At 41.0% G+C, this 11017-nt stretch overlaps 1 protein-coding gene across 1 annotated transcript in view; it reads right to left on the minus strand.

Annotated features, from left to right (window-relative positions):
• The window catches only part of slc20a2 (solute carrier family 20 member 2), a 118924-nt gene extending 112468 nt beyond the window's left edge, over positions 1-6456 (minus strand). Inside the window, exon 1 of the mRNA XM_048595115.1 lies at positions 6352-6456. The gene's annotated coding sequence lies outside the window, so the exon portion shown is untranslated. The remainder of the gene's footprint in view (positions 1-6351) is intronic.
• Positions 6457-11017: the final 4561 nt, after the last annotated feature.

Here is an 11017-nt window from a genome sequence, read left to right on the forward strand (position 1 = left end):
GCTTGGCCTGCTGTGTTCATCCAGTTCTACGCCTTGTTATCTCAGATTCTCCAGCATCGGCAGTTCCTACTATCTCATGTTCCAGAATTTTGACTTGATAACACTGAAGGAACTTCAATATATCTTCAAGTCAGGATGGAAGGCGGCTTGGAGGGGAACTTTCAGGTAGTGGGACTCCCATGCATCTGCTGCCTTTGTCCTTCCAGATGGTAGAGGTTGCAGATTTGGAAGATTCTGTCAGAGTAGTCTTGGTGAGTTACTGCAGTGCATTTTGCAGTTGGTACAGAGCGTGCTTTGGGAGTGAAGAGAGTGAATGTGGGAGTGGTGTATAGCACGCTGATTTCCAATGATACTGCTGCCTCAGCCTAGGTGTTACTGAAATCCTTATCCATGTTTTTGTTTAGCCTAGACTTGATTATTCCAATGCGCTGTTTGCTGGTCTCTGATATTCTCCCTCAATAAACTTGAGATCATTCAGAATTCTGCTGCCCATTTCCTTACTCACTCGAAGTCCCATACAGCTGTCTGTGCTTGTGCTTGCTGGCCTGCATTGGCTTACAGTCAAAAAAAGGCCCTTAATTTGAACTTCTACTCTTCACTTTCAAATACCTTCACAGTTTTACCTCCTCCCAAGCTTCATCTCTAGAAGCTGGTTGGTTCTGTTGGTTGGTAAGAACAATCTTTTATTCACTCCAGTCTATGCCAGTTCAGAATTGATTTGAATCAGAGGACTCTGAGGAAATGAAGGCACACTAAACTGCTTTGACACAGCGGCCTCCCTGTCCTCTGCACTTTTCTAATTATGGCCTCTTAAGCATCCACAATTTTAATCTCTGCAGCGTTGATGGCCCTTCCTTCAGTTACCTAGACTGCAAGTTCTGATATTCTTCCCACACTTCTTTAGCTGCCTTCCTCTCTAAGATGTTCCTCAAAACTTTTGACTACCTTCTTATTTTCAGTGTGATATTTTGATTTATAATCCTCATGTGTATTGCTTTATGGCATTTTATTATCCTAAATATACTTTATAAATACAAGTTTTTAATTATGGTGCTCTGTTTTAATATCAAGTCAAGAGCATAAAAGGCTTTTTAGTGTACTTGTTGCCGTTACATTAAGGAGCCTGTAGCAATTTTAAAAATGATCAGTGGTTTTAAAAAAACACTGGAATCCCTTCGCCATCGTATCAAAGAGGTTTTGTGTGCCTTTTTCCCCTCAGAGTCCTCTGATATAAATCAATTCTAGACTGGCATTGACCGGAGTGAATAGAAGATTGTTCTTACTAACTAACAAATAAAACAGCTTTAATAAAACCTGTCATAAATCATGGTGCTGCAAAGGGAAAATACCCCGTTCACAATACAGTGAAACTGACATGACCATTAAAACCACCATTTAGATCAGCATTATGTTATATGTAAACATAGCAAAAAAAAAAATTGAATCTTGTAGCATATTATTGTAGTGGAGAAAGGAGAATTTTGCGTTTTTCATACATTTTCATACAAGGGCGTCTCTGACCAGGCCAGCATTTATTGCCCATCCCTAATTGCCCAAAGGGGTAGTTAAGAATTAACTATGTTGCTATGAATCTGGAGTCACACTGAGGCCAGACCCTATAGGGACAACAGTTTCCTTTCCTAAAAGGACATTAGTGAACCAGATGGTTTTTTTTCTGACAAATCGACAATGGATTTTATGGGCATCATTAGACTCTTAATTCCAGATTTTTATTGAATTCAAATTCCACCATCTACTCTAGCAGGTTTCAAACCCAGATCCCCAGAACATTAGCTGGGTTTTAACTGTCCAGCAATAATTCCACTAGGCCATTGCCTTCCTGTGGAGACAGAATTGTTTAATTTAAATTATTAATACAAGAAAAATAAATGAAGTAACATCTAATGAAGATGCCACGGCAGGTGTTGTGGATGTGGTATGTAGGAGCTGCCGGATGCCAGTGTGATCCACAGCAGCCACATCTGCACTAACAGTTTGTGGATCAAAGGGCCTTGGCTCAGAGTTAATGAGCTGAAGGCCAAGCTACAGACACAGTAATACATCAGGGATGTGGAAAGGGACTTGAGCACTTTGTTCCAGAAGGCAATCACATCCCTTAAATAATTTAGTCATCAGTCAGAACCAGGAAACTCAACTGAAAGCGTGGCAGGTAAGGGAGCCGAGAAGGTAGAAGCTTCAGTGTCTGCAGTTGTCCAATAGTTTTTCAAGATTCCTGCAGCTTCTATGGTTGAGAACAGGGTCTACAAGGTGGATGAGCAAACCAACTACGTTATCAGGACAAAGGAAGCCAGTGAAGTAAGGGGCATACATACAAATGTCAGCAGGGGGCAGTATCATCAGGGGATCAACATAGTTCTCTGCAGCAAAGAGCATGAGTTGAGAAGGCTGTGTTGCATGTGTGGTGCTAGGGTTCAGGACATTTGTTCTGGACTAGAAAGAAATATACTGTGGCAGGGGAAGAATTTAGTAATTGTGTCTATGGGCACCAGTGACAAAGATGAGACTAGGAAAGAAGTTCTACTTAGGATTATGAGTAGCAAGTGACCAAATTTAAGATCCTCAAAATGTAATCACTTCTGGATTCTTTTCACAGATCATAGAATCCCTACAGTGTGGAAACAGGTCCTTTGGCCCATTAAGTCTACACCGACCCATCCCCCCTATAACCCACCTAATCTACACTTCGCTGAACACAACGGGCAATTTAGCAAGGCCAATCCACATAACCTGCACATCTTTGGATTGTGGGAGGAAACCGGAGCACCCAGAGAAAACCCACACAGACATGGGGAGAATGTGCAAACTCCACACAGACAGTCACCCAAGAGTGGAATTGAACCTGGGTCCCTGGCACAGTGAGGCAGCAATTCTTACCACAAGCAAATTATCATAGTGTAAATAAAATTGGAGAGCCAAACGCATGGCCCACGCTAATGTGGAAGAAATAGGTTAAGTTTCATGGGGCATGAGCACCATCACTGGGGTCTGTGGGAGCTGTATTATTGGGGTAGTTTTCACTTGGCTGGGACTAGTGTTCTGATGAGCTGTACAACTAGGGTGTGGACAAATCTTTAAAATAATAGGGGAAAGATGATGTGAGAGAAGATATAATGCATCAAAAAGGAAACATTGTGGTAATTTAGCAAATTAATAATTCAGGTAATGACAACCAAAGTGTGGCATGAAAATGGAGAGTATTCCAACTTCAAAGTACACCAGACAATGAGGTCACACAATGGAAAAATAGTAAAATAACAGCGTTAATCACTCTGTATCTGCATGTGCATAATATTCAAAACAAATTGGATGATTGTTAGCACAATCAGAGACATGGTAACCACCACAGAGACATGGTTACAGGATGATGAAGGTTGGATCTGAATGTTGAAGGATATTTGACATTTTGAAAAGATAGGAAGCTAGGAAAGTGTTAAGATAGCACAATTAATTAAGGATGTCATTAGTTAAGTAGTGAGAGATGATTTTTGATCAAACTTGAGTAAAGATGAGAAATAGGAAAAGATAAGAGGTCACTTGTTGTAGGGTGTAGGCCCCTAGGGGTAGTTACACCATACACGTAGAGTATACCACAATAAATAATTGGAACTTTTAAGAAAGATATGGCAATAGTTATGGGTGATTTTAACCTGCATGTAGTTTGGGCCAATTAGATTAACAAAGATGACCTGGAAAACTAGTTCATAGGGTGCATTTGGAATAGTTTAACAGAGCTGGACATTTTGGAGCCAGCAAGTCCTACCATTGAGCAATGATGTAGAGTGGATCAATAATCAAAGATAAAGAAGCCTTTAGGTGACAATAATCATAACCCTGGTAGAATTACATGTTTGGTTTGAAGGGCAGAAGTATGTCTAAACCTGAAAAAAAAAGTCATTCTTCTATTCTGGAAGAGTCCCATCAGTTTGGAAAGTCACTAATGTAATATTTATTTAAGAGAGGAGAAAGGCAGGAAACTATGAACTACTTAGCTTAGCATTGGTCATAGGGAAATTGCTCAAATCCATCATTATGAGGGGAACAGCAAGACACTTCAAAAACTATAAAGTAATCAGGTAAAGTCAACATGATTTTATGAAAGGGAAATCATGTTTCCTAAGTATGAGAGATTTTGGAGAAAATTAGGAGGAAGGTGCATGAGGGGGAATCTTTATGTAGTATACTTGTCTTTCTAATATAATAAATGATTCATCAGCTAAGAGTAAGCAGAGAATAAGGAGAAATGGTTGAACAGGCTGAGCTTGCTTCCACTGGAGTTTAGAAGTAAGAGGTAGTAAGCACTGTTGATGCTGGAGTCTGAGATAACACAGTGTGAAGCTGGATGAATACAGCAGGCCAGGCAGCATCAGAGGAACAGGAAAGCTGACGTTTCGGGGCGGGACCCTTCTTCAGAAATGAAGAAATTTCTAAAGAAGGATCCCGACCCGAAATGTTAGCTTTCCTGCTCCTCTGATGCTGCCTGGCCTGCTATGTTCCTAGAAGTGAGAAGTGACTTGCTTGAAGCATGAAAGAAAAGAACATAAGAGCTAGGAGAGGGGAAAGCAATTCAGATCCTTAAGCCTGCTTCACCATTGATACCATCTTGGCTGATTTCATCTCAGCCCCGACTTAACTTTCTTACCTGCTCTCCATAACCCTGTAACGTGTAACTAATTAAAGATCTATCTGTCTTCTTAAATGTATTCAGTGTCTCGGTATCACCGCACTCTGCGATAGCGTATTCCACAGAGCCTGAATGATCTTGACAAGAGGAATATGGAAAATATGTTTCCTCTTGTGGGTGAGTCTAGAACTAGGTGGGCACTGCTTTAAAATTAGTGTTTGCCCTTTTAAAACAGAGATGACGAAGTGTTTATTTTCTCTCGGAGGGTTGTAAGATTCTGGAAGTCTCTGCCACAGAAAGCAGAGAAGGCAGGATCATTGAATACTTTTAAGGCAAAGGTAGAAAGATTTTTGTTAGGCAAAATTAATGGGTGTAGGTTGGAATGTGGAATTCGAAACACAAACAGACATGAATGGTGCAGCAGGCCCTAGGGGCTAAATGGCTACTTCTGGTCCTAATTTGCAAATTTGTATGATGAAATAGATGCCATTTAACCAAAATGATACAGTTGGCCAGTTGTTTTAATTCAATCCGACTGCAACAGAGTCACACGTAGTCCAGACCAGGTAAGGATGGCAGTTTCCTTCCCTAAAGGGCATGAGTGAACCAGATGGGTTTTTCCTGACAATCGGCAATGGATTCATGGTCATCATTAGACTCTTAATTCCAGATATTAATTTAATTCAAATTCCACCATCTGCCATGGCAGGATTCAAACCCAGGTCCCCAGAACATTATCTGAGTCTCTGGATTAACAGTCCAGCAATAATACCACTAGGCCATCACCTCCCCAACAATGCTTCCATGACCATCTCCCCAAAAACACAACAATACCATTACAACATCATGGGAACCTTTTTGCAAGTCACTTCAACAGTATCTTACTCTTCATGTAATAAGTTTCTGCCTCCAGAATGTTTTGGATGGGTTCACTAGGACTGACTAAACTGTTGTTGCCCCTTTTTTTTAGTCACTAAACTTTCCACTGTTTAATAAAATAATAAAATATTTATAAATGTACTTATAGGCAGAAGATTCAATTCAACGTTTAATTGTACTGTCTTTCAACTAACACGTTTTTACCTCATTCACCATTTTTGTTTATATGTCTCTGAAGTGCCTATGGGTAAATTATTATTCTCTCTGATTCAAGCAAACAGAAATCCTACAACTTTTCAGTAGCCAAAGGATTTGAATATTGCAATGATTTCCCATTTCCACTTGGCCAACAAATAAATAAATGTTTATCTTCGTGGTTACTGGGGGGGAAGGATTTGTTTATTTCAGGGGTATTGTAAAACCACTCTTTTTAAACTTGTGCTACAAGGTTCTCTGTTATAATGTGGTGTTGTAACTTCTGCGCCTCGCCCTCCATCCCAGAGGTATGGGGATGTTGGGTATTGAGGGAAAATCTCAATTGGCCCCCTGGAGCAAATGAGGCAAGAGAAACAGAAGGCTATTACAATCAGTAACATCTGTAACTGTTAATGATTATCAATTACATTCAGATCAATACAAGTAAACATTATTACAGTTTGGGAAATAAATTGTTATCTTGTGCTGAAGAATCCTTGCAACAATTTTACACTTTCACTACAACTAGTGAATAACAGCAGTTGTTTTTCTTTATGCTTTAACAATAGAGTATAGTCAACTGAAATACTCATAATCTAGTTGACATTAAAGTAGAAAGATCATTGTAGCCATACCTGTTCTACTCAATCTTCTCTTAGTTACTGTGTTTGGCATTTTGTACTGATTAGAGTTTATTGGGAAAGCAGATCATGACACAGAAACTTCCATCCAGTGATAGCATGAATAAGGCAATGGATTGTGGGAGCTATTCTCAATTTGTGATGTAATGAAATTGGCATTTTGTGATGTCATGGGGGGTGGGACATTGATAAAAATGGCTACATCAGGCACTGGTGCTAAAGTTGGGAACATGACAACAAGACACATTCATGTGAGTTTTCTTTTAGTGATGATTTTGTATATCTGGAAGTGTTATTACATACAAATGAATGGCTTTTTCTGAATCAACTGTTGTGTTGGTTTCTTTTTTACATGTAACTTAGCTTTTCTTTTTCCCATCAGCAAGTCACCCCTGGTACTTTTCATCTATTAACTCCCCCCACCAAATCACTCATGTTTCCAATCTAGAAATCTACATGTAAAGGCAATGCAAACCATTGAAGGTGAGGGAGAAAGGCAGGAGGCTAAATCAAAACAGAGTTAGAAGGGGAGAGCTTTTTTTTATTCGCTTTAAAGCACCTTTTAAATCTTGTCAGCAAGATTAGAAAAATTGCTGATAGGCTATTATCTAAAATATACAAGTTTATGTTTGAACTCATCATAATGGCCAAATAGTTAAGTGGAACCATTGCTTACACAGAATTATGCAGGTGTCATTATATAATCCCATTTGATGTAGATAGTGCTGTAACCAATACAAATTTACAAATCAATTCATACATTCCAACTTTTATTGCAATGTAATCCCCATATTGGAAGTGCCTATTAACAGGAATAAACATCTATTATCAATGCTGTGTTGATTATCTATAGAAATTGAACCTCAACATCAACTAATGGGGAAATTGCACTGTCATTTATAGAATGTTGGATTAGATAAAGAGAAACACAATTATGAAAATGGCTGGTATGACACTGTAACCTATTGTACCTTGCTCTCTTCCATGATGGAGTCCTGTAGTTAACTAACACTAAAAATATAGAGTAATAATATCAGATTTACTTTTTGGAGAAGGCAGAACTGTAAAGGCAAAAGGATGTTTAAGGAATTACATTTTCAGACTCTTCATCAATTCTGAAGTTCATCATTGCTTCACTTTTGGTCAGTGAGAAATTTTTGGCTCAATCTCAAACCTAAGGCTGCACTTTACAAAGCCCACTGAGCTTTACTTGTCAGACACAGTTTTCTGGAAGTTGGTCTCCTGTTGTTCCCTACCTCCTCCTCCCATGATTTTGTTTCCAATGTCCAAAATTATCTACATGAATTCCTTGGCGTGCACTTCCAGCTGGTGAGATTCCTCATCAAGAACAGGATGTGGTGAGCTTTATCCTCCTGCATAATGTCACTGAAAGACCAAATGGATTAAACTATGGATTAGTATGTAACTAAGGTAGCAAGTTTTTCTTCATTCATTCCTAGGACGTGGGCATTGTTGGCTGGGCCACGACTGAATGGCTGACTATCCACAAGTTTTTGATACGGAAAACTCCAAAGATTCTAAATGCAAACAAACAAAGTAAATGCAAAAATTCTTCCTCATCCTCTCCTAACTGATCCTTGATCTTGAGACTCTGCCCACCACATTTTAAACTCTCCAGGTGAAGGGATCACCTTCCTAGTATCTAATCAGTTGTGCAGTTTAGAGTCTTCTGTACGGCAGTTGTATCTTGACTTAGACTCCCTGCAGTGTGGAAACAGGCCCTTTGGCCTAACAAATCCACACCAACTCTCTCAGCATCCCACCCGGACCCATCCGCCTGTAACCCACCGAATCTACATATCCCTGAACACTATGGACAATTTAGTATGGCCAATCCACCTAGCCTGCACATCTTTGGACAGTGGGAGGAAATCAGAGCTCCCAGAGGAAACCCACACAGACACGTGGAGAATGTGCAAACTCCACACAGACAGTCACCTGAAAGTGGGATCAAACCCAGGCTCCTGGTGCTGTGAGGCAGCAGTGCTAACCACTGAGCCACAATGTCACCCAAACCATCTTCTAAATTCCAGAGAGTGGGGGCCCATTCAACTCAATAAATTGGAAGAACCACTGAGGGCGGACTGCAATGTTCACCCCTAAATGGAGCTTGGTTGCACCATCACTGACTGACTGAGCTGATTGAGTGCTTTAGCTGCTGCATTGGGTTTATATCAGGTAGTGAGGGATCCCACAGAGCATAAGAAGGATGCCAGTATCTGTAGGAATAATCACAGCACAGTCCTTGTGAAGTCAAATCCCATCTTCACACTAAGAAATCCCTCCATTGTTTTTGTGTCACTACTATTGTGCAAAGCATACTTCAAACAGATCCAACAACATAAAGTTGGCTATCTATGAAATGCTGTGGGCCAACAACAGTAGTAGAATTTAATTGAACTGATGGGCCAGCACATTTTCACTCTACCACTACCATCAAGCTGGGGCATCAAGTCTGGTTTAAATAAGAATGCAGGAGTAATGCCAGGCAGAACTCAAATGAGATGTCAACCTAGGGAAGCTACAAAGCAGGGCTACTTGCACACGAAAGAGTGAAAGTAGCAAGTTATAGATTTGTGATCCCACAACCAACAGATCAGACCTAAGCTCTGCAATCCTGCCACACCAGCAGTAAATGGAAGTGGACAATTAAACAACTCACTGGGGGAGCAGGCTGCACAAATATCCCTATCCATGATGGGGGTGCCCAGAACATCAGTGCTAAAGATAAGGCTGAATCACTTGCAAGTATCCATACTATCAACCTCCTCCTATGGACATCAGCATCACAATCACCAGTCTTCAGCCAATTCAATTCACAGCATGGGATAAGAAGAAATGGCAGAAGGCGTGCCTCAGTTAGAGGGTGTGGTGACCCCAAGGACAAACTGGGTCTTATAACAGAGCGTCTGGTGGAAGGTGGTGATACTAAGGGCAGACACTGAGCAGGAGAGCTCAAGCAGTCAAGTGGATCCTGTCTGGTGGAAAAAGGACTTTGCCAGGAAGAGGTCTCATGGAAACAGGAAGCGGCAGACAAAGGATTTCTTCAACCAGATGTTGTCTCTAGGCTTAATTTCATGTAACTGTTTTCTCACTGTTAACCTAATTTCCTTAATGTATATAAAGACCTGATGCCAGTGCAATAAAGACTCCCTGCTCCATGATCTTCTGGCCAGCCATGTGCTTAAGTCATCCATTACATATTAGATACTGTAAAAGCTATGGGTCCTGACAACTTTCTGGCAATAGTACTGTTCTGCAGAATTAGCTATGCCCCTAGCCAAGTTGGTTCAATACAATTAAAATACATCTACGCGGCAATGTGGAAAATTGTCAAGCTATGTCCTATACACGAAAAGCATGACATATCCCATTCAATCAATTGCTGCTCTATCAGCCCACTGCTGATCATCAGTAAATACCTGGACAGAGTGGTCCTCAGTGCTAATAAGCAGTACTTGGTCAACAAAAACCTGCTCACTGACATGTTATTTAAGTTCTGTCAGGGTGACTCAGCTCCTGACCTCATTACAGCTTTGATTCAATCATGGACAAAAGAGCTGAACTCCAGATGCAAGGTGAGAGTGACTACCCTTGATATCAAGAGAGTATTTGGCTGGGAATCAAGGTTTAAAGAAAACTCTCCAACTCTCTCGAGCCTTACTAGCAAAAGTAAGATGGTGGTCATAGTTGCTGGAGGTCAATGATCTCAGTCCCACAACATCACTTTAAGAGTTCCTCACGGTATTACCTGTCGTATGTACAGCTAAACCAAATCTGCAATAGATTCAATCACCACCATTCCTAGTCTACCTTAGTGACTCTCAATCAATTTGAATGCATAGTTTATGCAATCCCTCAACTATATTTTAAGGCATACAACTAGTCTATGAAACCTATGATGGCTAGAGAGCTCCGTACCAGCACCATTCCCATGCACGGGGTTGTGGTGGGTGGGGGTGGAACCATAATGTTCTATGAAATAAACTGCCACTAACTACAACCCTGGAGAAAGTGCTTCAGATTATCAGAGCATTCTGCTCAAACACAGAATTCTTCTGTGTAGACAGTGCTATGTCTGTGTGTGTGTGTGTGGCAGTCTTTGGATTACTGTGTCCTCGTGCATCAACAGTTCTTGTTGGACAACCAGCTGCATATGATTTTGCTTTGCTTTTGGTGACATGCCATGATCAGTTTCCCTTGAATTATGGAGCACCACACTGACAGTCTGACACACAGATTATTGAATCCACTGGTAACATGTCTATTTAAATCTGCAGACACGACAGATCAGCTGGTGGATACTGAGGGAGCTGTCAGTTAGTTGTAAACATTCAGCAAAATGACCTATGTGCAAATAACCTGGAGGAATACCCAGCACTATTGGAAGAAAGTCAATGTCCTTCTCCACTCTGCCACAGCAAGTACCACCATCTTCTCCCTGGTGCCTCAATCAGCCTGTGCTACTGGACTCACCTCCCACCAAAGCTCATGTTCTGTCACTCTCACTGTTGCCTACAACATCTTCCCTCACTCACTCCCACCCATCCAAATCCTGGACATCACTGCCCCTGCATGCCCTCTGTGCTGCCCACCCACTCACTCAGGACACCTCCCCAACTGCACCAACACTAACAGC

The sequence above is a fragment of the Rhincodon typus genome, chromosome 3 (genome assembly GCF_021869965.1).
Source record: "Rhincodon typus isolate 14 chromosome 3, sRhiTyp1.1, whole genome shotgun sequence".
NCBI classification, from domain to species: domain Eukaryota; kingdom Metazoa; phylum Chordata; class Chondrichthyes; order Orectolobiformes; family Rhincodontidae; genus Rhincodon; species Rhincodon typus.